The sequence below is a fragment of the Ambystoma mexicanum genome, chromosome 9, assembly GCF_040938575.1.
Source record: "Ambystoma mexicanum isolate Mex_15411 chromosome 9, UKY_AmexF1_1, whole genome shotgun sequence".
In the NCBI taxonomy this organism is placed as follows: domain Eukaryota; kingdom Metazoa; phylum Chordata; class Amphibia; order Caudata; family Ambystomatidae; genus Ambystoma; species Ambystoma mexicanum.
The window spans coordinates 1,551,875,442-1,551,903,333 of record NC_090931.1 but is presented as its reverse complement, the minus strand read 5'-3'; the positions used below and the strand labels follow the sequence as shown (position 1 = coordinate 1,551,903,333).

At 50.2% G+C, this 27,892-nt stretch overlaps 1 protein-coding gene across 5 annotated transcripts in view; it reads right to left on the bottom strand.

Annotated features, from left to right (window-relative positions):
• Positions 1-26,670, bottom strand: part of LOC138489504 (zinc finger protein 271-like) — a 150,187-nt gene extending 123,517 nt beyond the window's left edge. For 4 of the 5 annotated variants that reach the window (XR_011274804.1, XR_011274805.1, XM_069617246.1 and 1 more), the window contains exons 1-2: positions 26,556-26,670; positions 5,216-5,408 (exon numbers count right to left, since the gene is read on the bottom strand). The gene's annotated coding sequence lies outside the window, so the exon portion shown is untranslated. The remainder of the gene's footprint in view (positions 1-5,215; positions 5,409-26,555) is intronic. The other variant, XM_069617247.1, reaches the window with a different exon arrangement.
• Between the last annotated feature and the right edge of the window lie 1,222 nt (positions 26,671-27,892).

The following is a 27,892-nucleotide window of genomic DNA, read 5'->3' as shown; positions in this document are numbered from 1 at the left end:
AGAGTGAACCCAGAAGAGGGGTGCTAACGAGAAGGGGCAACGTCTAACGTCCAGAGAAACAGTGTATCGGCAAGGAATGTTCACTATGAACTGTTTGAAAAGACATTGAGATGCTAAGGAGGGGACAGGAGAAGTACACTGTCCCGCTGGTCGTTTTGGAAGTTGAGCCCGACGGAGGGAGAAACCAAGAGACAGTGAAAGACAGGCAAAGTACGCTATCCTACTTGTCTAAAAGAAGGGTCAGTCCCAGAAGAGGGGGGCCCAGGGGTGAGCCGTTATCACCCTGAGTACGTGAACCTGAGAAAGGGAGGTTCACAGCGAACTGTTGAACAGAAATTTTGTAAGAACAATAGCAGAAGACTTGTTGAAAGCCATAGGGAACCTGGCAGAGTGAGGCCAACAGTCAAGGTGGGTCCGCGCCCAAACGAGGGAGATCAAGGGGTGAAGTTGTCACCCAAAACCCATTAAGAAGATGAACTGTTTTTGAAGGGACAGCCCAGAAGAGGGGGACCCAAGGGTGAAACCATCACCCAATGTGAACTGCCAAGAGAACTTTGTGTTTGTTTTGTTATTGGATACATCTGGCCCTCGAAGGTAAGAGACTTTCAGGAGAAACAAGAATTGAGGCCTCATTCAGAGTTGGGCGCAAAGGGATTACTGGCACCGGTAAGGACACCGGTGTCGGTAATACCTTTGCGCCCTATTCCGAGGTCCCTTAGCGGGTCCCGCAATAGGTGCCTGGTTTTACCAAGCGCCCTTAGCGGAAGTTGCAAAGGGACCAGGGAGCAAATAACGGTACTGCAAATTGCGGTACTGTTATTAGCTCCCTCCCCATTGAACCCTATGGGGGCTCAAATGGGAATGGGGATTGCCTTTTTCAATGGGGACTTACCGGTCTTGCAAAGGTTGGACTACACCGGTAAGTCCCCATTGAACCAGGTTGGAGTCGGTACCGGTATTGGAGGCAGCCATGGTGCTAATAGCACCATGGCTACCTCCAATCTCGGAATGAGGCCCATGGTCATCGACGGTCCTGATATTTTGCCATTGGAACTGTGAACTCGTGCTGGGAAAGCTCGAGTGTGTGCTGTGCTCCAGGCTCCCATCTTACCCTGTGTAGAAAACGTGGGGAAGGGAGTCCCAAGCTACTGCATCCTGATATATTATTTATGAACAATTCACTCTTTTCATGAAAACTATCCTACACCCTTTTTGTATTAGTTGTGAGGTTTGGCAATAGGTTTCTTAGTATAGGCCCTTATTATTTGACAACACCACCAGGACTACCTTATTTTCATTTGATGGTCAACGTTTGCTCCCATCTTACATTTAAGTTTAGATTAGGCGTTTTCCAACCTGCATACAGCATTCATTGTTCAATAAACACCCTTGAACTGTGTTCATTTGTGTCTGTCTTACTTGTTGCCACCATGAGTTCCTCACACTACACACAAGAACCACAGTTTCTGTCCAACCCATACGTAAGGGAGAACTTACCAGTTTCATTTCCACGAACCAAGGATTGAAACAGTGATACGTTTTAGCACCTTTTCTTTACAATCTTAATACTTTGGATATTGCAGAGCACCTCGAGAAAGATTGAAATGCTCCACCAAGGATTAATGGGATACCAATCTTGTGGCTCGGATATGCAGACGATGCAATCATATTCGACCGAACTGCCTTAGGCCTGACGCTCTAGTTGCATATGCCCATGCAAATCATAGGATAATTAGCACAAAAAAACCAAAATCATGGGTCTAGCAGGGCAAGAGAGGCTTATTGTTGTGGATAGTTCATTTACCTGGGCTTTCCAATCAAAGCCAACCCCTCTAACCTTTTTTATAAGGACATCATTACCCGTAAGAATTGGAAAGAATCAATGGCGATTAAAAGATACATGAGCTGTAGAGGAGGGAACAGCATTGAATGTCTTCTGACCATATATCGTATGAGTATAATACCTGCTGTGCTATACGGATTGCAGGCTGCCCCTGGGAAACAGATTGAATGGTTGAAAAAAATTTGAGGCAAGGGTCCTGCGATCGAATCTGAACTTACCCAGTGCAGTCCCGGTGAAAGCGGCGAGAGCCGGATTTGGTTTCTGCTCACTTGGAACCACCTGGATGGTGCAACGCACCATATTATACTTTAAACTGAAACAACCACTTACAAACCTTTGAGCATTATAGCCAGCAAACCTCTTGCTAATCGAATCAACTTATTCATGCTGGAATTAGAATGTACGCCTGATCTGCTATTAAATTCCCTGGACATACCCAGGGACTACATGTGTGATCAGCCTAACAGAGACCAAATCCTAAAGCTAAAGGCAAGACACTGGGATCGAAGAAACAACATGGATAAATTAGCGCAAAAGAAAAGATATAGGACCTTTGCCTCATAAGCGTTTCCACCTAATTCACCCTGTACCTACCTTACTAAATTGTCCAACCTGGCAGTAAAAAGATTCACTATATATCTCGGTCTTAACTTACTTGCCACAGTTGAATACCAGGGTGCTTAGATAAACATACAACTGATGAACAGAAAATGTAGATTATGACGTATGGAGATCGAAACTGACATACAACGTGGTAATACGTACCTAAGGATGAAGGCACAATATTCTAAGGCCTATGGGAAGTTTGTGGACCATATCGAATGCATAGAAACGGACCAATTTTGGAATACACCGTACTGCGCAGAATCCATTGTGATTACAGCAGCAGCAAACCATTAATGGATGATGTTTTTAAATATACTCATTTAGCTGACATCAAACTCACCCTGCCCGGTTAGAATTATAGAATTATATAAAGCGTAACCACTTTTAACATTAACAAAAAGTAAATGAAAGCAGGACATTCGTCGATAATATATTGGGGGTGATTCTGAGTTTGGAAGTAGCCATGGTGCTATTAGCACCATGGCTGCCTCCAAATCCGGGTCCAGTCTGGCTGAATGGGGCCTTACCAGGTCATTCCAACCCTGGAGGACCCGGTAAGTCCCCATTCAGTAAAGCATTCCCCATTCCCATTTGAGCCCCCATAGGGCTCAATGGGAATGGGGAAGGCGCTAATAACGGTACCGCAAATTGCAGTACCGTTATTAGCTCCAAGGTCCCTTAACGGGAACCCCAGAGAACGGGTGGTCAGACCACCCGTTCCTGCTGGGACCCGCTAAGGGAGCTCAGAATAGGGCAGTAAGGGTTTACCGGCATCCTTACCGGTGCCCATTAACCCTTACCGCCCTACTCTGAATGACCCCCATTGTTTTTTAAGAACAATTTTACGAAATGTGTGATCATGAGATGCATAATGTTTATCAGAATTGATTTTATTAAATGTGTGATTATGTAAAGTAGCCTTATGGGCCTCATTACGACCCTGGCGGTACGGGGTAAACGGCGCCGTAAAAGGTGCTGGCGCCGTTAACCCCGTACCGACCTCATTACGAGGTCCCAATAAAAAGGGGCCAGGCGTGCTTACCGGGTCCCGCGAGGGGGAGAGGGAGCAAACAACGGGCCTACTCGTAATGGCCCGTTGTTTTCTCCCTCTCCCATTCCCATTCACGAGGTCCCTATAAAAAGGGGCCCAGGAAGCAACGCCTGGTCAAACCAGGCGTGCTTACCGGGTCCCGCGAGGGGAAGAGGGAGCAAACAACGGGCCAACTCGTAATGGCCCGTTGTTTGCTCCCTCTCCCATTCAGCCCTATGGGGGCTGAAATGGGAATGGGGAAGGACCGGGTCAGGGTCCTTGGAGGGAGGAATTACCAGGCCTTCCGAACTCGGAATGGCCCGGTAATTCCTCATTCTGAGGACCCGGACCCAGACACGATTTCGGCGGCAGCCAGCGGCATGTCTACCGCCGAGGTCGTAATGAGGCCCTATGAAATGATTTACTTTGATATTCATTTTATACAATGGATGATTTATGAAATGTGTTATGAAATGTATGATGTGCTTATGGTTTTGTTAACCAAATGCACAATAAAGCTTTAAAAATAATAGAGTGCACTAATCACTCACTGGGCCCCATTACGAGGCTGGCGGTAGCCGTGCCTGTAATACAGGCACGGCTGCCGGCTGCTGCCGGTATCCATTTTTTTTCTGGCACCCGTGAATGGCCAATTACCGGGTCATGCCGAGTTTGGCGAACCCAGTAATTGCCCATTCGCGGGTGCCGGTAATAAGGGACTCCCCATTCGGCCCCATAGGGCTCAATGGGGAGGGTGGTAGCACCGGTACTGGTAATAACGGTACCGGTGCTACCATCATGTTCTGCTCGCGGGTGCTGGTACAGCCACCTGGTCAGACCAGGTGGCTGCAAGGGCACCCTTGAGCAGCAGAACTCGTAGTATGGTGGTATGGTAACAACAGTGCTGTTAGCGATACCAGCGTCGTTGTTGCCTTGCCACCATACTCGTAATGAGGCCCATTGTCTAGACGGTGTGGGATACTGAATTTCTTACCCTTCTTAACTTACTCTTCTTTTCTCTGCTCTGTAATGCGGATTCCGAGGGCGTGGGATACTCAGTGTCTTACCCTTCTTTTCATACTATTCTTTTCTCTGTAATGTGGATGCTGAGGGTGTGGGATACTCACGGCCTCATCATGAGTTAGGCTAATAGCCCTACCGCCAAACCCCCCAGCGCTATTAGCGCCGGATCACGGGTTTGGGAGAAGGGTTATTGCCCATTCCCCATTGGGCCCATTCGGGAATTCCTCATTGTGCCCAATGGGGAAAATGTGCGCCATTACCGCCGGCGGATTTCCCGCCAGCAGTAATCGCACTGAAAATCAGCAAATTTGCTGCAGATTTCCCCCCAGCTCAGAGCTGGGGGGAAATCCGACCTGGCGGACCTTTAAATTCAGCGGTAATAGCGCTACAGCCGCATTTAAGGGTTGCCACCAGACTCGTGATGAGGACTTTACCCTTCTTTCCTTACCCTTTTCTCTGTAATGCGGATGCCGAGGGTTTAGGATACTCAGTTTCTTACTCTTCTATCTTTACCCTTCTTTTCTCTGTAACGTGCATGCCGATGGGCAATATCATTGATTCGCTTGTTTGCAGAGGAAATGCAACATGTAACATTGGACGAAGTTTTTTGTATAAGCATCTTTTTATTTTAGTGAAAATGAATTTGTATGAGATATAATGTAAAAGTACCATGTGTACTGTAAACATTTAAATAAAAATAACTAAAATCTTACCCCAAAAGGTCCTATTACTTTGGTAACATCTCCTTTAGTTCTTGAAACTTCCCAGTGGAAGAGTTGAACATCTCTATTCAGGCTCCATGGAAACCCAGTGTCTCAACAATTGCAGATTCGGATGACCAACTAGCATCCCATCAGGCCGTCGGGATTTTGATGGAAAGTAATAACAGCCCTATGAATCGGGCTACTAAAAAGGATAAAAAAAAAAGAAGAAAACACAATCCATGAAAAAATAAAAACCTGAACAGTCATGAGTTTATGAATTGCAGATGTTCTAGAAAATTCTTAAGGAAGCTGAAGAAAAATGCGAAAGCTTTGGAACTGTGGAAGAGGAGCTTCCTTCTAAATCCCCTGATACTAATCTCCACTTCCGGCAGATGGTGAAGAAACGGAAAATCATTAAGTCGAATAAAGTGTGTAGTAAACATACTTTGGAAGGAAATATATTGTGATCAGGAGTCCAACACAATTGAAAGCAAGGAACAGTTACATTATTAAAGTAAAAGCGGAGCGAGCAACAGGCACACAGCCCAGCTCAGCCCCATCAACTGATATGGTTCCAGAACCTGGAACAGATTCTGGAACCAAACAAATGAAAACACACATCAACATAACACATCTCCCCCCCTTATCTCAAACATAACCTTAATCACAGCAAAACTCTCTGAAACGACTAGGCATCTTCTTGGTCCTTCCTTTGGGTAAGTCTGATCTGACCACCGCTCGCATCAGTCTCCCCACACACCGCACCCACAGCAGATGTACTGACATCACCACACTATATGGAGCGCCGAGGAGCTCGGAGCTCCGTTCACAAACTGCCACTGCAACAGACTACACAGAAGGTCAGTTGAACGACACCAAGGGTCTGCACAGAAGCTTTTCTCCTTGGGGAATACTTGACACCTTACCTTCTCTGGGCTTCCGACGGGCACCCACATACAGTCTCTCTTCAACTCTGTCTGTGGGGAAACACCTTCCCTGACATTGTCACAGGCAAATCAAGTAGTAAGAATTCTCCCCCTGGCACCTTTACACACCTCCTTGGTACCTAGTGGGACAGTGTCTGGCCCACTCACAACACTCCGGTGCCTACTGGAACAGTCTTTGTTCCCCCTGGATGCTGCTCTTTGCCGACACCTGAGGACTGCCTACCAGGACGGCCAGCTTAATTCGCCATGGGTGCTTCCACTACATTGGGCGCCTGTGGGATGGCCTCTCTCCCTGCTTCCCCCTGGAAGACGTACAAGGCACCCTCTTTGCCCCTGGGTGGTGGGACTCATCATGGGGGGCAGTGGGCTGCTCTAAAGGGAGACTAGTAAAGTGTTATGCAGGGATGAGAGAGGGGCCTGTAAGAGAGGAGTATGATCCTAACGTGGATATGGAGGAGGATGTGGTGTGTGGGGAGACTGGTGTGAGCGGTGGTCAGATCACTGGAGGAGGATGTGGTGTGTGGGGAGACTGGTGTGAGCGGTGGTCAGATCACTGGAGGAGGATGTGGTGTGTGGGGAGACTGGTGTGAGCGGTGGTCAGATCACTGGAGGAGGATGTGGTGTGTGGGGAGACTGGTGTGAGCGGTGGTCAGATCACTGGAGGAGGATGTGGTGTGTGGGGAGACTGGTTTGAGTGGTGGTCAGATCACTGGAGGAGGATGTGGTGTGTGGGGAGACTGGTGTGAGCGGTAGTCAGATCACAGATCTACTCAAAGGAATGACTCAGGATGCCTAGTCGTTTCAGAGACTTTTGTCACTCATCTCACATGCCCCATCAACTGATATGGTTCCAGAACCTGGAACAGATTCTGGAACCAAACAAATGAAAACACATCAACATAACCAAATATAATTACCTTTTACTTGGAGCAAACGCAGCTGCTCATGTTTAGAAGATTCAAGGCCTTCATCGACAGGCCTTACTAACATTGAAGATCTGTAGGAGCATGTGACCCCTCATAGTGACTCAGTATTGAAGATCTGTAGGAGCATGTGACCCCTCATAGTGACTCAGTACTGCCTTACTAACATTGATGATCTCTTAAGAATGTGACCCCTCTTAATGACTCAGTACTGCCTTACTAACATTGATGATCTCTTAAGAATGTGACCCCTCTTAATGACTCAGTACTGCCTTACTAACAATGAAGATCTGTATGAGAATGTGACCCCTCTTAATGACTCAGTACTGCCTTACTAACATTGATGATCTGTATGAGCATGTGACCCCTCTTAATGACTCAGTACTGCCTTGCTAACATTGATGATCTGTATGCGAATGTGACCCCTCTTAATGACTCAGTACTTACTGCCTTGCTAACATTGAAGATCTGTAGGAGCATGTGACCCCTCATGGTGACTCAGTACTGCCTTACTAACATTGATGATCTGTAGGAGCATGTGACCCCTCTTAATGACTCAGTACTGCCTTACTAGCATTGAAGATCCGTATGAGAATGTGACCCCTCTTAATGACTCAGTACTGCCTTACTAACATTGATGATCTGTATGAGCATGTGACCCCTCTTAATGACTCAGTACTGCCTTGCTAACATTGATGATCTGTATGCGAATGTGACCCCTCTTAATGACTCAGTACTTACTGCCTTGCTAACATTGAAGATCTGTAGGAGCATGTGACCCCTCATGGTGACTCAGTACTGCCTTACTAACATTGATGATCTGTATTCTAATGTGACCCCTCTTAATGACTCAGTACTGCCTTACTAACATTGAAGATCCGTATGAGAATGTGACCCCTCTTAATGACTCAGTACTGCCTTACTAGCATTGATGATCTGTAGGAGCATGTGACCCCTCTTAATGACTCAGTACTGCCTAACTAACATTGATGATCTGTAGGAGCATGTGACCCCTCTTAATGACTCAGTACTGCCTTACTAACATTGAAGATCTGTATGAGCATGTGACCCCTCTTAATGACTCAGTACTGCCTTACTAACATTGATGATCTGTAGGAGCATGTGACCCCTCTTAATGACTCAGTACTGCCTTACTAACATTGAAGATCTGTATGAGCATGTGACCCCTCTTAATGACTCAGTACTGCCTTACTAACATTGATGATCTGTAGGAGCATGTGACCCCTCATAGTGACTCAGTACTGCCTTACTAACATTGATGATCTGTATGAGCATGTGACCCCTCTTAATGACTCAGTACTGCCTTACTAACATTGATGATCTGTATGTGAATGTGACCCCTCTTAATGACTCAGTACTGCCTTACTAACATTGATGATCTGTATGAGAATTTGACCCCTCTTAATGACTCAGTACTGCCTTACTAACATTGATGATCTGTATGAGAATGTGACCCCTCTTAATGACTCAGTACTGCCTTACTACCATTGATGATCTGTAGGAGCATGTGACCCCTCTTAATGACTCAGTACTGCCTTACTAGCATTGATGATCTGTATGAGAATGTGACCCCTCTTAATGACTCAGTACTGCCTTACTAACAATGAAGATCTGTATGAGAATGTGACCCCTCTTAATGACTCAGTACTGCCTTACTAACATTGAAGATCTGTATGAGCATGTGACCCCTCTTAATGACTCAGTACTGCCTTACTAACATTGATGATCTGTATGAGAATGTGACCCCTCTTAATGACTCAGTACTGCCTTACTAACAATGAAGATCTGTATGAGAATGTGACCCCTCTTAATGACTCAGTACTGCCTTACTAACATTGAAGATCTGTATGAGCATGTGACCCCTCTTAATGACTCAGTACTGCCTTACTAACATTGATGATCTGTACGAGCATGTGACCCCTCTTAATGACTCAGTACTGCCTTACTAACATTGATGATCTCTTAAGAATGTGACCCCTCTTAATGACTCAGTACTGCCTTACTAACATTGATGATCTCTTAAGAATGTGACCCCTCTTAATGACTCAGTACTTACTGCCTTGCTAACATTGAAGATCTGTAGGAGCATGTGACCCCTCATGGTGACTCAGTACTGCCTTACTAACATTGATGATCTGTAGGAGCATGTGACCCCTCTTAATGACTCAGTACTGCCTTACTAACATTGATGATCTGTATTCTAATGTGACCCCTCTTAATGACTCAGTACTGCCTTACTAGCATTGATGATCTGTAGGAGCATGTGACCCCTCATAGTGACTCAGTACTGCCTTACTAGCATTGATGATCTGTATGAGAATGTGACCCCTCTTAATGACTCAGTACTGCCTTACTAACATTGATGATCTGTAGGAGCATGTGACCCCTCTTAATGACTCAGTACTGCCTTACTAACATTGATGATCTGTAGGTGAATGTGACCCCTCTTAATGACTCAGTACTGCCTTACTAACATTGATGATCTGTAGGTGAATGTGACCCCTCTTAATGACTCAGTACTGCCTTACTAACATTGATGATCTGTAGGTGAATGTGACCCCTCTTAATGACTCAGTACTGCCTTACTAACATTGATGATCTGTAGGTGAATGTGACCCCTCTTAATGACTCAGTACTGCCTTACTAACATTGATGATCTGTAGGTGAATGTGACCCCTCTTAATGACTCAGTACTGCCTTACTAACATTGATGATCTGTATGAGAATGTGACCCCTCTTAATGACTCAGTACTGCCTTACTACCATTGATGATCTGTAGGAGCATGTGACCCCTCTTAATGACTCAGTACTGCCTTACTAACATTGATGATCTGTAGGAGCATGTGACCCCTCTTAATGACTCAGTACTGCCTTACTAGCATTGATGATCTGTATGAGAATGTGACCCCTCTTAATGACTCAGTACTGCCTTACTAACAATGAAGATCTGTATGAGAATGTGACCCCTCTTAATGACTCAGTACTGCCTTACTAACATTGAAGATCTGTATGAGCATGTGACCCCTCTTAATGACTCAGTACTGCCTTACTAACATTGATGATCTGTAGGAGCATGTGACCCCTCTTAATGACTCAGTACTGCCTTACTAACATTGATGATCTGTATGCTAATGTGACCCCTCTTAATGACTCAGTACTGCCTTACTAACATTGAAGATCTGTACGAGCATGTGACCCCTCTTAATGACTCAGTACTGCCTTACTAACATTGATGATCTGTACGAGCATGTGACCCCTCTTAATGACTCAGTACTGCCTTACTAGCATTGATGATCTGTACGAGCATGTGACCCCTCATAGTGACTCAGTACTGCCTTACTAGCATTGATGATCTGTATGAGTATGTGACCCCTCTTAATGACTCAGTACTGCCTTACTAGCATTGATGATCTGTATGAGAATGTGACCCCTCTTAATGACTCAGTACTGCCTTACTAACATTGATGATCTGTATGCTAATGTGACCCCTCTTAATGACTCAGTACTGCCTTACTAACATTGAAGATCTGTACGAGCATGTGACCCCTCTTAATGACTCAGTACTGCCTTACTAACATTGATGATCTGTAGGAGCATGTGACCCCTCTTAATGACTCAGTACTGCCTTACTAACATTGATGATCTGTAGGAGCATGTGACCCCTCTTAATGACTCAGTACTGCCTTACTAACAATGAAGATCTGTAGGAGCATGTGACCCCTCTTAGTGACTTAGTACTTCCAGCCGACATAGATATCCCAAGGGTCACAGAAAAGGCTACTATGTTGGACACATGCAAAGCGTTGGAGTGTTCAGAAAGGGAGTTATCGATTGTTCCTCTTAAATAAGGTTTGGAAGCTCTGTTCTCCGGTCCTTCTCTGGCCCGCTTTACTGAACGGTGCAAATGTGATAGCACTATTTTATGAAATACCAGTTTTGAGAAATCTAGTCTCAAAAGATATAGATTGGTTGAATTTATCGATGTGAATGCTTGCATTTCAATTCCCGCATTGTGGTGGAATTGCTGTTGGAGGAAAACAGCACTTTATCCATGGGCTACAAACTATTCTTGTTCTCCGACAGATCAGAGTTCAGAAAAAAAACAAACAATGGGCCTCATTATGAGTTTGCCAGTAAAAAAGGAAAATTACCGGCATGCCGGTGCCACCATGTACGTGTACCACTACTGCCGGAATCTACAGTAGATTCTGAGTCAGCGTGCACACACATTCCGGCATGCCGGTAACGGTGGCACCGGCATGCCGGTAACGGCCCCCAAACTCTTGATACCGGCATCCACGATGCCGCAGGTACCAGCAACTTCGATGCTGGTGTTACCAGTATGCCGATGCTGGTTATACTGGCACTGGAAGCAACGTCATTGCGCCGGAACAGGAAATGCACCGGCGGCCATCTTTAAAAACACAATCCTTTGCAATCCTCAGTCTACAGCAGTTGAACAGGAGAATCGAGTAGCCAGGAAGAAAGCAGAGGAACAGGTCAACCAGGCAAGAGGACTTTGTTGCTGGCATTCTGGCCGAAAGCAACATTTCCATTACGTCATCTGGGAGGTCCCAATCCTTACATCACAATCTCGCAGAAACCATGCGTGAAGGCTGAGTGTTTTGACCTCTGGATGGAGAACCGAGAGCGAAAGAGGGAGAAAGAGGGAGAAACCCCACCTCTTTCTGCATACAGGAGTGGAAATTCCCAGTCCACTAGGGACACGTCGCCTAGAGCTCCTCTTGGGGGAAATTCCCTGGAGCGCAACAGCTCCCACTTCCGGTTGACACTGGTCACAAACAGGTCTAATTGAGGGATTCCCCAAAGGGTGAAGATCTCTTGAAGACTTCCTGAGCTATCTCCCACTTGTGGGAGACTATGCTCTGCCTGCTCAGAGCGTCCATCGCTGTGTTCTCCTCTCCAGCTAGGTGAACCGATGATAGGGAGATTGCCTCTTGAATTGCCCAGTACCAGAGCTGCAATGCCTCTCTGCACAGTGGTAGTGACCCTACACCTCCTCTTTTGCTGCAGTATTTATATTGATATTTTATTTCTATCGCGCTCATACACAGGTGTTTCAGAGCGCGACAAGGCAAGGGAGAGGAAAAGGGGAGAAAAAAACAATGATCTTACTAGGCCCAGTGATATTCAGAACGTGCAAGTGCATGGGGGAGTGGAGGGGAGAAAACTGTGAGGAATGGGGAGAAATGGAAAGTGCAGAGCAAAAAGGAGAACAGAATAAATAATAAAAGCAACAAAAACGGTAGTGCAGCCAACAACTCCTGAGTTTAAGACAGCAGACAGGGTAGGTCAGATAAGTGCAGGAAGAAAAAAAGGGGGGCTGTATGGGTACAGATACAGACCCCAGTGCAAGGGGTGGCCTGGAGGCAGTGCGGCGGGGGGATGGCACGGTGAACAGGAACCAGGGCCCAGAGGACAGAGGGTGGCCAGGTGCCCAGTGCCAAGAGAGAAAGGATCAGCATGGGAGAGGGGGGGCCAAGGCAGAGGAAGGTCTTGAGGTGCTTCCGGAACCACAGATGGTTCTCCTCAATTTTTAGGGTGGCAGGGAGGCTGTTCCAGAAGGAGGCCCCAGCCGAAGAGAGGGATCTACCCCCAGCTTGTTTCTTTTAAAAAACGAATGACCCTGAGGGAGTTAGAGGTAGAGGAGCGGAGTGCTCGAGATGGGAGGTATTTGCGGATGGATAACTCAAGATATTTTGGACCCAGACCCCAGAAAGCCATGTGGATAATGCAGAGGGTTTTGAATTTAATCCTTGCATCTACTGGGAGCCAATGGAGAGATTTCAGAGCTGGAGAGATACGATCCCAGGGGTTGAGGCCAAGGACAAGTCTTGCAGTCCTGTTCTGCATTAGTTGCAGAGGGTGGAGAGTAGAGGCAGGTAGATTTAGAAAGAGGCTGTTACAATAATCCAACCTATAGAGAACCAGAGCTTGGGAGACAGTGAGCTTCTGGGGGAATGAGAGGAAGGGCAGACTACCTCTGAGGAGGTGCAATAGGAAGTTTGACTTTTTAGAGACAACAGAGATGTGGGCGGAGAAGGAGAGTGTAGAATCAAGGATGACCCGAGGTTCTTAGCCTTGCAGGTGGGGGTAGGAGGAGGGCCAGGGGAGGCCGACCAAAGAGTGAGGAGAAAAGATGGTGTGCCGATGAGGAGGATCTCAGTCTTGCTGTCATTCAGACAAAGATCATTGGTGGAACACCAATCTTGAATTGCAGTAAGGCAATCCGAGATGAGAGAGGGAGAGGAGATGGCCGAGGGCAGCCTGAAGAGGAGTTGAGTGTCATCAGCGTAGCACTGGAAATTTGAGCACAAAATGGCAATGCAGTGGGCAAGAGCTGCCAAGTATTAGTTGAAAAGCCAGGGTGAGAAGTTAGACCCCTGGGGATCCCCACAGTTAGAGAGGGAGACAGATGATAGGAAGGACCCCAATATGACCTGGGATGGTCGATCAGAGAGGAAATAGGCCAGCCAGGCCACAGCTCGATTGGTGAGAACCTCACGGAAATGGTTGAGCAGGATGATATGCTTGACCGTGTATATGGCCACTGTGTTGTCCATAATTATTAGGAAATTCTTTCCCCATACAGAGGGGAGAAAGGCTTTTAGCGGTAGTCTGATTGCCCTCAGCTCCAATAGGTTGATGTGTCGTTTGGACTCCGATGGGGACCAACAACCGCTGACTCAGATCATTGGTGTGGGCTCCCCACCCCGTGAGTGAGGCTTCCCGTAACTACTGTTATCTCCGGCCATGGTTGACAAAACTGTTCTCCCTTCAGAATGTTGTCCTCGCAAGACCACCACAGGAGATCCTGAGAAGCTCTGGTTTGAACCTGAAGTAGGTCTGACATCCTGCCTGAGAATTGGGACCACCGTGTCCTGAGAGCCCATTGTAGGGGTCTGTTTCTCAGGCAAGCCTCTGGCACCAGAAAAATGCAGGATGTCATGAGGCCGAGCAAACCCAAAAAGTCATAGACCGGAAAACGTTGGACACTCTGGAATTTGGTGACCATCTGCAGAATGTGTTGAGCCCTCACCTTGGGTGGCAAGGCTTTTCCTGAGGATGCATCCAGAACTGCTCCCATAAAACTGGAGTTTTTGTGATAGTGTCATGTGGGACTTCTTGTAATTGAAGGAGAAGACCAATCTGGAGGGAGTGGCAGGTGATGCTGAAATGTTCCAGGGCCTGTTGGGAAAATGTGCCCTGATCAGCCAATCGTCTAGGTAGAGGTAGATATGAAGCCCCCCCCCTTCTCCTGAACCTCGCTGCCACCACTGCCATTAACTTGGTGAAAAATCTCATGCGGACATCAGCCCAAATGGCAGAACTCGAAACTGATGACGAGAACTGCCAACCGTAAACCTCAGGTACCTTCTGTGCTTCCGATGGATCGGCACATGAAAGTAAGCCTCCTAAAGGTCCAATGGCACCATCCAGTCTTGAAGTTGGAGGGTCTGAAGGATCTGAGAAAGGGTAACTATCTTGAACTTGTCCTTCCTGAGAAACTTGTTCAGGTTTCTTAAATCTAAGATGGGTCTCAATCCTCCGTCCTTGGGGATTAGAAAATAAGGGGAATACCAACCCTTGCTCCTCTCAGCCACAAGTACCGGTTCTAAGGCACCTTTCTCTAGCAGGGTTAACATTCCCTGCATAAGGAGCGGATCTGGAATCTTGAAAGAACTGTTCTCCAGTGGATGATCCTGAGGCCTTTTTATAATGGTGAAGACTAACACTGGGCTACATGCATCTGAAGTAATTCCCCGCCATTCTTGCAGATGCTGTGAGAGCCTGCCTCCACCGGGTCTTGTGGGCTAAGGCCTCAGAGAGGATTTGAAGTGGCTCAAGCAGTGGCTGCGGGCAAAGTAGCTGTTGCTTGGGCGGATTTAGTACCTCTCCCTTATCCACCACAAGGGAATCTTTTTTGGCCTATATGACTAGCCTGTCCTCTCGCTCTTCCAACTGAGGAATAGAAACTAAAGGACTTACCCCTCCAAGATGATGCACAGGGATAAGAATGTTGAGGATGTCCGATTGCGGCACTGAGCGACTTTGCTACAACTTTCGAGGCATGCAGCTTCCCCAGACTTTCATCAGCCTTGCTGCCAAACAGTTGAGAGCCATAAAAAGGCATATTGAGAAGCCTGGATTGCACGTCCGGTGCAAACCCTGACTTTCTCAACCACGCATACCTGTGTAGCACGGTACTAGTCACCATGGATCTGCTAATGCTATCTGCAGTATCCAGACCTGACTGAAGGCACTCACACATTGCCCCTTTTCCATCTTTGATGATAACCAGGAAGCCATTGGGAATTTGATCAGCTGCCATTGCTACACAATCCCACAGGGTAAACGTACATTTTGACAAGGCACAAGTGGCATTTGCTGACTTCAAAGTCATGCTTTCTGCAGTAAAGATTTTCTGTGCTCAAGTTTGTCGTCCCTGTCCGATGGAATAGTAGGGTAGGCCGACTGTGTGGTGTATGTCAACGCCTGGACCACTTAACTTTCTGGTGTAGGATGTATAGTCCGATATTCATGGCCACTGTTGGGCGGCCTATATTTCCTAGAGAAGTTTTTGTTAACTGCAGAAATACTTTGAGTTTCCCAATTTGTTGTAACCCTTTTCTGGAGAGCAACATGAAACAGCAAGATGGGATCTCTCTGTGGACCTTGGTCCAGTATGTCAGTTAAATCATCCTGCTGGAAAGGAGGAACAGGTCTACTCCATCCTAAAAATTCCACTACTTTGCTCAGAGTGGCCTGGGTTTCCAAATTCTAGCTAAGGTGATGCATGATATGATATGGCATTTATAACGCGCCTATACACAAGTGTTTCAAGGCGCGACAATGCAGGGGAGAGGAACAAAGGGAGGACGTACAACGATCCTACTAGGCCAGGTGTCATTCAGATCGCGCAAGTGCACAGGAAGGGGGCAGGGACAAGTGCCGTACATGGGAAAAGATGATAACAACAGGTAGTAACGGCCAACAAGTGGCAAGTGCCAGGGTAAGTGCATACATCAGGTGTCATGGTCTGGTAGGGGGACTGCAGGGGGATCCTCAAAAACAGTCCCCAAGTGCAGGGGTTGCCAGGTGGGCAGTGCAGGTGTGTGACGCTGACACGGGAGGGACCTGGGCCCGAGATCAAAGTGTGTCCAGCTAGTCAGTACAGTTCCGGTTACAGCCAGGTGGTCAGCAGAGGAGCGAAGGAGAAAAGGCAGAAGCAAAGAAATGTTTTGAGGTGCTTCCAGAACCGGGGATGGTTCTCAAGTTTAAGGGAGGCATGGAGGCTGTTCCAGAGGGAGGCACCAGCCGAAGAGAGAGATATACCACCAACTCGTTGCTTGCAGAAGCGACTGCCCCTGAGGGAGCTGGAGGCGGATGAGCGAAGAGCTTGAGAAGGAAGATATTTAGGAAGAGAGAGTTGAAGGTATTCAGGCCCCAGGCCCAGAAGGCCTTGTGGACGATGCAGAGGGTTTTGAACTTAATCCTCGCAGACACTGGGAGCCAGTGCAGAGATTTCAGTCTTGCAGAGATACGATCCCTGGGCTTGAGGCCAAGGACAAGTCTCGCAGTCCTGTTCTGGATAAGTTGCAGAGGGCGGAGAGTAGAGGAAGGCAGATTTAGAAAGAGGCTGTTGCAATAGTCAAGCCTAGAGAGAACCAGAGCTCTGGAGACAGTGAGCTTCTGGGGGAAGGAGAGGAAAGGAAGAATACCTCTGAGGAGGTGCAGTTGGGTAGTGTGACTTCTTAGAGACGTCAGAGATGTGAGGAGAGAAGGAGTGTGTGGAGTCAAAGATGACCCTGAGGTTTTTAGCCTTGCATGTGGGAGCGGGAAGAGGGCCAAGAGAGGCCAGCCAGAGAGCTGCAGGGAAGGAGGGAGCGGGTGTGCCGATGAGGAGAATCTCAGTCTTGCTGGCATTAAGGCAGAGGTCATTGGCGGCACACCATTCTGGATAGCAGACAGGCAGTCAGAGATGATGGAAGGAGAGGAGGAGGCAGAGGGTAGCCTGAAAATGAGCTGGGTGTCATCCACATACCATTGAAAGTTGCGGCAGAGAGTAGCGATGCAGTGGGTAAGGAGTGCCAGGTATTGGTTGAACTGCCAGGGAGAGAGGTTAGACCCCTGGGAACACTACATGTAGAGAAAAAGATCACAGAGAGGAAGGACCCAAGTTGGACCTGGGAGGTTCGGTCAGAGAGGAAAGAGGTCAGCCACGCCAGAGCCCGACCAGTGATACCCAGCTTATCACGGAAACGGTTGAGCAGAATGGCATGGTTGACGGTGTCAAAGGCAGAAGAGAGATCAAGCAGGATGAGGACGCACAGGGCGTTAAGACTCAAGGTTGGAGAGCAGGTCTTCACGGATGTTCAGGAGTGCAGTTTCCGTGCTTCTGGCAACTTTGAAGCCAGACTGATGGTTATGAAGACGACCAACAGATTCAGTGTGGAGATTAAGCTGGGAGATGGCCAGTTTCTCCAGGAGCTTGCCCAGGAAGGGAGTGATTGAGATAGGGCAATATTTAGCCGGGCAGGAGGGGTCGGCAGAGAGTTTCTTAAGAAGAGGGTGCACAAGGGAGTGCTTCAGTGGGGATGGGAAGATTCCAGTGGCGAAGGAGTGGTTGCAGAAATCGGCCAGGCCAGGAGCCAGGGAGTCGATGTGGTCCTTGATGGTTTTGGAGGAACAGGGGTGAGCCTGTTTCAACAAGACTTTCATAGATCAGACTTGTCTAGAAACTGTCAGCGGAGAACAGGGGAAAGGCAGAGAAGGAGGGTGGGGAGGTGGCTGCAGAAGGGCCAGAGGAAGAGCAGGGATTAGGGGGGGGAATGGGAGGAGAGTGAGGAGAGGATGTCCTGGGTTTTGGAGATGAAGTGAGAGGCCAGTGCCATGCAGAGGGCCTGGGAAGGGACAGGAGAGGTAGACACTGCGGCAGGATTGGCCAGTTCCTTGCAGATTTTAAAGAGTTCAGCCGAGTTATTAGATGCCGCAGAGACGCGGGCTTGGATATGAGCTGTCTTCTTGGTTAGGGCAGAGAGCCGGTATTGCCTTTGCAGCAGGCCAGTTTGTCAGAGGATGTACATGAAGCACGCCATTTCCTCTCGGCCACCCTGCACTTGCATTTCAGGGTTCCGAGGTCTGAGTTGTATCAGGAGTTACACTTGGCTTTGGGCTTCAGGCAAATTCTCATGTAAACACGACACAAACACTTTATATAGGCGACTGGCCAGACCTCCACCCGATCCCACCAAATCCCTTGCAAACAAATCCAACGTAACTTTCTTCTCCAAATCCACAACACCAATTGCTCTTTTGAGCTTTTGAAAGTCAGAAGCTCTAAAGTTTTCAATACCATATTGTTGCTGCAATTCCCCTGCGTTCATCAACGACCATTTGTAAACAGGTCACCAGATGCCAATCTGCCCAAAAAATCACCCTGCCATCTATCTTGATAGCAGGATTTAGCCACACCGAGGCACAAGGCTCCCTCAAAGCATCCACATAACGACACAAACCCTTCCAGGCGCTCCTCAAGTCATCTATCAACAAATCATGTCCACAACTCTTCCTGGAGACTGAGGTCAACACAGCTCTGGAAGTAAGAGGTCCATTGAAACTGGTTTCAGCCTCTACCCAAACATCCTGCAAATCCTCCACAAAGGGAACCAAAAATTTGGAAAAAAAGGCTAGGTGATATGCCCTGAAATTCGGCACCCCAAGACCTTCTTTCCTAACATTATGTAATGGCAATTGTAACTTCCACAAATTCAATCTCGGGGGGGGGGGGTTCCTATCCCACAAGAACTCCTGCAACAACCTGTCCAAATCTCTCCAGAACGTCGTAGGGAACATCAAAGGAACCATGCTCAAAACATAATTAATTCTCGGCGCAGATACCATTTTTAAGGCGTTCACCTTACCCCACAAAGAAAGATTCAAAAGACTCCATCTCTCAAGATCCGTCCGCAAACCACTACACATGACCAACGCATTTTCCTTAACCATGTCACCAATCCCCAGATTAAGCCAAACCCCCAAATACAGCAATCTATCCGGACACCACGTGAAGCCCAAATCCACCACAAACCTCCTATCAACAGAATGTTTCAAAGGCATAATCTCCGATTTCATCCAGTTAATTTTGTATCCAGAACAAAGATTAAACTCCGCCATAACATCCATCAATGCCGATATAGACTTCTTGAGATCACTAAGGACTAAGAGCATGTCATCCGCAAACAACCAAATCTTCTGCGTTATCCCCCAGCACGAGTGACCCACCACATCTTCAGCCCTCCTGATAAACTCAGCCAGTGGTTCCAAAGCCAACACAAATAGAAGAGGTGACAGAGGGCACCCCTACCTCGTACCCCTCTCCATTCTAATTCTCCCTGACCTCATACCATTTGCTAACTACCTCTGCAGTCGGCTCACTATATAACAGCTTGATCCAGGAAATAAACCTCATACCAAAACCCATCTTGTCCAACACCGCGTAAAGGAAGTCCCAATTCACCCTATCAAACGCCTTCTCCGCATCCAAAGATAAAACAGCACTATCCCCTTCCTAACCACTTGCTTTCGAGACAATATTTAAAATCTTCCTGATGTTATTGGAGGTCTTCCTACCCTTCACAAAACCAGATTGATCCACATGTATCCCTGATGGAAGCAGACGCTCCAACCTGTAAGCCAACATTTTCGCCAGAATCTTATTATCAACATTAACAAGACTAATGGGCCTATAATTGGAAGGCAGAGTTTCATTCCTCCCTCCTTTCAAGAAGACCGATATCAAAGCATGCCGAGTAGTCCCGGGAAGTAATCCTATGGTCAACGACTCCACATACACATCCAGCAACAATCGCAAAGCCGAATCCGGCAGGATCTTGTAAAACTCTGCCGGGAACACATCCGGTCCTGGGGCCTTCCCAGCATTCAACTTACCAATCGCCGTCCTAACCTCATCCAATGAAAAATCCTCCTCCAGCAACATTAAATCATCCGCATTAATCCTACACAGGCCTACCTTTTCCAGAAATTCTGCACCTTCACCTGATATCCCGGATTCATTATTATAAAGTTCCTCATAAAAGTCTTTGAAAATGTTGTTTATCACACCCGGATGATAGCTAATGCTGCCGTCATGAGTCCTAACCAAAGGAATAGACCGCTCCGCCACCCGCTTCCTCAACCTATAAGCCAACCACCGGTCGCATTTTTCACCCTTCTCATAGTAGGCGCATTTTAAATAGAAGCTACTTCGATCATTACATTCATCAATGAGCGAACTCAATTCTCTCCTCACCCTTTTAAGTTCACCCACCACCTCTGCACAAACAGGGCCTACCATCACCCTCCTCGACAATTCGGTAAGTTTAGTCTCCAACAATGCCTCCCTTTCAACGCTCTTTTTCCGTAACCCACTCGATACACCAATTAGATGGCCCCGTATCGTACATTTCAAAGCCTCCCAGACAACACTGACCAGCAGTCAAAAACATATCTATTCTCGAATATACTGAATGTGCACCCGAGTAAAAACTAAACTCCCTGGTCAAGGGATGCTCCAGTCTCCAACAGTCTTGTAAATTATGTTCCAACATCAAATCCGCCAATGCCAAATGTTGCCGGTCCGCACCACCCGTAGAGTGACTTCCACTCCTATCCACTGACTCATCCAAAACAATATTAAAATCTCCTCCCAACACAACATTCCTGGATCCCAAATCCTGCAATATTTGCGCCACTTTTCTGAAGAAGGAACCATCATCCACTGAGGGCGCATAGATGTTACACAAGGACTCCTCAAGCCCTGCACATCAAGCAGCAGAGCAATTATTCTCCCTCATCAGATATTTCTTTCAGAACCCTGACCGGGACGTTTTTCCTGAATAAAACTACCACACCCCTCGATTTGGTATTAAATGAGGCACCATAGACCTGCCCCCTTCAATTTCTCAATTTCATCCTTTGCCAAATGAGTCTCCTGCAGAAGACACACATCACCCTTGAGATCATCCAAGAAGCGCAAGATTTTCATTCTTTTCTTGACATGGTTCAAACCATTAACGTTCCAAGACACCAACCTCAACTCCTCACCCACCATATTCACTGTAAGATTCCCCCACCTGACAACACAAACTACCAAAATCAACGGAAGAGAACAAGGCAAAATACACACACCCCCGCCCAAAGCACCCAACCCACCCTCTCTGACACAGATGCAGTCTGCTAGAAGCAACCACAAACCCAAGCAATAATACACAAAACACATACTAAATTCCTTAAGTCCCTAGCCCCTCCCCATCAAACAAGAACTCAAGCTACACCCTTAACACACAAACCCCAGTACATCCCACCCAGCACAACCACAAAGCAACAAACACCACAGATTACACAATTGAAACTTCAGCTCACTCTGCCCATACACCTCCATATAGTAGGCCATTAACCCCCATTCTAGTTATTCAAACCGAAATGTACAGTCTATTCTATTCAGCTCAAATGAAGTACAGCCCCACCCCAGCACCCATCAGCATCCCCCCTCCCCCAGATACTGCACATCATAGGATAAATAATTGCTATATCACCCCAGTGGGACCCGAGTCTGGATCAATAAGCACCAATCCTCCACTACCCACACACTTGAAAGTTGATCAGCTGACCGTAAGGAAGAATGACGGATCACCAAGGACCCACCAACACTAACAAACCAACAAGGACGCACGCAAGCACGCAAATGGCAATTCATGAACTCCAAAAACCAAGATATACATGCAAGAATCAAAAACACACCCAGGGCTCAAGCGCCTGCCCATACAACAGAAACTGAAACATTCCACAACCGCTCTGTCATAAAAATACGTCAATTTACCACATACTACAGGCCTGTAGCAACACTGGTTACAGTACATCAGTGGAGTAAACCCAAAAAAAATGTTTCCCTAACATTTGCATGGCCCCACCTTGACACGTGCCAAACCACACATGACCCAGGTGACCCCACACATTGCCCCAATACAATAATGAGCATACCAATTTTCAACATCACTAACGAAAACGCTAAATATATTCTGTGGTTAGACAGAAAATATCCTGGGCTGGTAGAAACAAGGGAAAATGAACATTTATAGGTCGCCAGACACAGCCTAACTAGGAAGAGACATCGCCAATAAATGGTATATGCATCAATCATATCGGTGTGTGTAATATCTCATACAGCAGAGTTCTCGTGCCCATCAAAACTCAGAGCATGGAATGGGGTGGATGACAAGATTGCATTGCACTTGTAGAAAGCTCACAAGAATGCGTCTACCGCACACACTTGCTGAGGAAAGACTACAATTGTACCCCCTCATTCCTTCTACAAAAATACAACAGACGCCCAATCCGAGGCGTGTACCTCAAATGATTCATGACTCATAAGGGATATCGATCAATTGCCAAGCACCGAGACATCCTATTGCCTAAAGTCTCAGTTCCAAGTGTACATATATAAAAAGACATCTGAAGATGAATCGCCACTCCAGTGTTCTCTTGTCTGGAGCCTAATCGCATCTCCCGAGTCCTGCTGATCCACGATTCACCAGGAACAGCGTAGCACAAAAGTACCCAAAAAGCCGCTCCCCAGCGGACGAAGACACATGGTGACATCATGGCAAATAAAAGGCAGCGCTGAGTTCATTACCCGGGAGCGCACTCTCACAATGACAGAGGAAGCCATAAAACTGCTGACATGCCGCACGAGCGCATCCCCCTCTCCTAAGTGCCGGGGAACTGTTTATGACCCCACATCCTTGATGCCAGAAAGGGCTTTAGAGAACCCTCATGGAGGCGAAGGAATACAAAAAGCACACGTTTGCAATCCACCACCTAGCAGATCCAATTCTACATTGCCGGAAGGAAAAATGTCTGCCCTTTGGCTCTTTTTTCACGGGAGCTGTCAGCCAGCCAGCCAGCCAGCCTGCCTGCCTCCCAGACAGCCAGCCTGCCTGCCTCCCAGACAGCCAGCCTCCCAGACAGCCAGCCTGCCTGCCTGCCTGCCAGCCAGCCAGCCTGCCCGCCAGCCTGTCAGCCTGCCAGCCTGCCAGCCTGCCTGCCAGCCTGCCAGCCTGCCTGTCAGCCTGCCCGCCAGCCTGTCTGCCTGCCAGCCAGCCTGTCAGCCTGCCAGCCAGCCTGTCAGCCTGCCAGCCTGTCAGCCTGCCAGCCAGCCAGCCTCCCTGCCAGCCAGCCTCCCTGCCAGCCTCCCAGCCTGCCTCCCAGACAGCCAGCCTCCCAGCCAGCCTCCCAGCCAGCCAGCCAGCCTCCCAGCCTCTCAGCCAGCCAGTCTGCCTCCCAGCCTGTCAGCCAGCCAGCCTCCCAGCCTGTCAGCCAGCCAGCCAGCCTCCCAGCCAGCCAGCCTCCCAGCCAGCCAGCCAGCCTCCCAGCCAGCCAGCCTCCCAGCCAGCCAGCCTCCCAGCCAGCCAGCCAGCCTCCCAGCCAGCCAGCCTCCCAGCCAGCCTCCCAGCCAGTCAGCCTGCCAGCCAGCTTGCCAGCCTGCCTCCCAGACAGACAGCCAGCCAGCCTCCCAGCCAGCCAGCCTCCCAGCCTCCCAGCCTCCCAGCCAGCCAGCCAGCCAGCCAGCCTCCCAGACAGCCAGTCAGCCTGCCTCCCAGCCTGCCAGCCAGCCAGCTTGCCAGCCTCCCAGCCAGCTTGCCATCCTCCCAGCCAGCCAGCCTCCCAGACAGCCAGCCTCCCAGACAGCCAGCCTCCCAGACAGCCAGACTGCCAGCCTCCCAGCCAGCCAGCCTCCCAGCCAGCCAGCCAGCCTGCCTCCCAGCCAGCCAGCCAGCCATCCTGCCTCCCAGCCAGCCTGCCTCCCAGCCAGCCTCCCTGCCAGCCAGCCTCCCAGCCTGCCTCCCAGCCAGTCAGCCTGCCTCCCAGCCAGCCTCCCAGCCAGTCAGCCTGCCAGCCTCCCATAGAGCCTCCCTGCCAGCCAGCCAGCCTGCCTCCCAGACAGACAGCCAGCCTCCCTGCCAGCCAGCCTACCAGCCAGCCAGCCTCCCAGCCAGCCACTCAGCCTGCCTCCCAACCTGCCAGCCAGCCATCTTGCCAGCCTCCCAGCCAGCCAGCCTCCCAGACAGCCAGACTGCCAGCCAGCCAGCCTCCAAGCCAGCCAGCCAGCCTCCAAGCCAGCCAGCCAGCCTCCAAGCCAGCCAGCCTCCCAGCCAGCCTGCCTCCCAGCCAGCCTCCCAGCCAGCCAGCCTCCCAGCCAGCCAGCCAGTCAGCCTGCCTCCCAGCCAGCCAGCCTCCCTGCCAGCCAGCCTGCCTGCCTGCCTCCCTGCCAGCCAGCCAGCCAGCCAGCCTCCCAGCCAGTCTACCTCCCAGACAGCCAGACTGCCTGCCAGCCAGCCTCCCAGCCTGCCAGCCTGCCTCCCAGCATTCCAGACAGCCAGACTGCCAGCCAGCCTCCCAGCCAGCCTCCCTGACAGCCAGACTGTCAGCCAGCCAGCCTCCCAGCCAGCCAGCCTCCCTGCCAGCCAGCCACCCAGACAGCCGCCTCCCTGCCAGCTGGCTCCCATCCAGCCAGCCTCCCAGCCAGCCAGCCAGCCTCCCTGCCAGCCAGCCAGTCAGCCTGCCTCCCAGCCAGCCTCCCAGCCAGCCAGACTGCCAGCCAGCCAGCCAGCCTCCCTCCCTCCCTGCCAGCCAGCCTCCCAGCCAGCCAGCCTGCCTCCCAGCCAGCCTCCCAGCCAGCCAGCCAGCCTCCCTGCCAGCCAGCCTCCCTGCCAGCCAGCCTGCCAGCCAGCCAGCCAGCCTCCCTGCCAGCCAGCCAGCCAGCCTCCCTGCCAGCCAGCCAGCCAGCCTCCCTGCCAGCCAGCCAGCCAGCCTCCCTGCCAGCCAGCCAGCCTGCCTCCCTGCCAGCCAGCCTCCCAGCCAGCCAGCCAGCCTGCCTCCCAGCCAGCCAGCCAGCCAGCCTGCCTGCCAGCCAGCCAGCCTCCCTGCCAGCCAGCCTCCCTGCCAGCCAGCCTCCCTGCCAGCCAGCCTCCCAGCCTGCCTCCCAGCCAGTCAGCCTGCCAGCCAGCCTCCCATAGAGCCTCCCTGCCAGCCAGCCAGCCTGCCTCCCAGACAGACAGCCAGCCTCCCTGCCAGCCAGCCTACCAGCCAGCCAGCCTCCCTGCCAGCCAGCCTCCTTGCCAGCCAGCCACTCAGCCTGCCTCCCAACCTGCCAGCCAGCCAGCTTGCCAGCCTCCCAGACAGCCAGCCTCCCAGACAGCCAGCCTCCCAGACAGCCAGCCTCCCAGACAGCCAGACTGCCAGCCAGTCAGCCTCCAAGCCAGCCAGCCTCCAAGCCAGCCAGCCTCCAAGCTAGCCAGCCTCCCTGCCAGCCAGCCTCCCAGCCTCCCTGCCAGCCAGCCTGCCTCCCAGCCAGCCTCCCAGCCAGCCAGCCAGTCAGCCTGCCTCCCAGCCAGCCTCCCTGCCAGCCAGCCTGCCTGCCTCCCTGCCAGCCAGCCTCCCAGCCAGCCTCCCAGCCAGCCAGCCTCCCAGCCAGCCAGCCAGCCTCCCAGCCTGCCTCCCAGCCAGCCAGCCTCCCTGCCAGCCTCCCAGCCAGCCAGCCAGCCTCCCAGCCTCCCTGCCAGCCAGCCTGCCTCCCAGCCAGCCTCCCAGCCAGCCAGCCAGTCAGCCTCCCTGCCAGCCAGCCTGCCTGCCTCCCTGCCAGCCAGCCAGCCAGCCTGCCTCCCAGCCAGTCTGCCTCCCAGACAGCCAGACTGCCTGCCAGCCAGCCAGCCTCCCTGCCAGCCAGCCTCCCTGCCAGCCTCCCAGCCTGCCTCCCAGACAGCCAGCCTCCCAGCCAGCCTCCCAGCCAGCCAGCCAGCCTCCCAGCCTGCCTCCCAGCCAGCCAGCCTCCCTGCCAGCCTCCCAGCCAGCCAGCCAGCCTCCCAGCCTCCCTGCCAGCCAGCCTGCCTCCCAGCCAGCCTCCCAGCCGCCAGCCAGTCAGCCTCCCTGCCAGCCAGCCTGCCTGCCTCCCTGCCAGCCAGCCAGCCAGCCTGCCTCCCAGCCAGTCTACCTCCCAGACAGCCAGACTGCCTGCCAGCCAGCCAGCCTCCCAGCCTGCCAGCCAGCCAGCCAGCCAGCCTCCCAGCCAGCCAGCCTCCCAGCCAGCCAGCCAGCCAGCCAGCCTCCCAGCCAGCCAGCCAGCCAGCCTCCCAGCCAGCCAGCCTCCCTGCCAGCCTCCCAGCCAGCCTGCCTGCCTCGGACAGACGGAGGAGCGGGAGGAGACTTTGCCGACGCATACACAATCCCAGCAGCTTTGCTGACACACGCACTGTGCACATTAAACATTCGAGCAAGATGTTTCTTAGCAATTGGAAAGCGTGCGCTCTTGGCAGGTAACACCATGCAATTCTACGCGCGTCGGCACTCGTTTCGCCAAACCGCAGATGCTCGCACTACCTGCAGGCATCCGACCACGGGGGACAGTGTCCCTGCGGCCCCGAGGGAGCCGCGACTGCTGGCCATTGGGCACATCCTTCCTTCTACGACACCGCCCCCCCTGCCCCTGCTCGGCCATGAGCACACGTGACGAGCGGCCGCACGCAGGGACACGTCACGTCTTTCTGCTCGCTCCATGTCATGTGACATTAACTTGCAGCAGGGTCCTTTCTTCGAACATCCTTCAACAAAGGGCCATGGACCACGAGCTGATTAGATGCGCGAGCCGCGTGAGCACAATTACTTTCACAACAAGAACGTGCAACTGTTTTCAACTCTAAAGCCAAACAAAACAAAATAAAAATACCAAAAATAAATGCACGCTTTAGGACACACTATATGTCCCTGGTCTGCAATGGCCCAACCATCCTACTGCCCCCTTGTGGTCTGGAGTAGATTTATCTCCAGCAGGCAGGGCAAGTGTTAACACAATATTCCTGTTAAGAAAACCTTTCCTTCACCCCAGCAGGCCTGGCCTTCTCTTTTGCCTCCTTAAACGATTTCCGTATGGCCAAAGTCTCCTTGGGATAATCAGGGTAGGGGAAAATCTGTTTTCCTTTATGATAGGCTTTACCCATCCTCCTTGCCAACCCAAGTAGCTCTTCTTTGATCCTTGTGTATGTGAATGAAATGAGGATCTGTCTGGATTTTGATCCATCCTTTCTGCCAACCCTATAGGCATTATCCAGATCACCCAATACAACCGGTTCATAATGAAAGGAATTTTTGAAAATGTCCAAGACTATCTTCATCAAGTCCTCTGAGACATCCTCCTCAACACCAACCAGCCTCAGGTTCCTGGCTCTGACTTTTAAATCCAATTCAAGATTCGCACTTCATCCTTCAGGCTGTTATAGACCCTGAAACTACCAGCCATCTCAGAAGTAATGGTAGCAGATCCACTTTCCAAGGCAGATACCTGGCAATCCAACTGTGACACCTTCAGAGAAACATCCTCCATAGTGGACTTGACATCACTCACATCCTGTACAACTTTTCAAAGATCCTGGGCCATCTTCAGTAACAAGGAATAAATATCCTGAGTGCTAGGTGTCTCCTCCATCCCTGAAGCAGATTTGATTTCTCAGGTATTGGGTTTTCAGCTGAATCAATTTTCTTTTTAGAGTTCATAATTCACCTTTAATCATAAAAGGGAGAGGGTCAGGAGCAATAGGATTATGCTGCTGCCTTTGCTGCCTGCATTCCGGAATCTCCGTCAGTTCGAAGCCTTGTTGGCTCTCGATCAGAATCTGGCTTGTGTCCCTGACTTGAGGCTTCACAGAGCGACAGGGGCATGG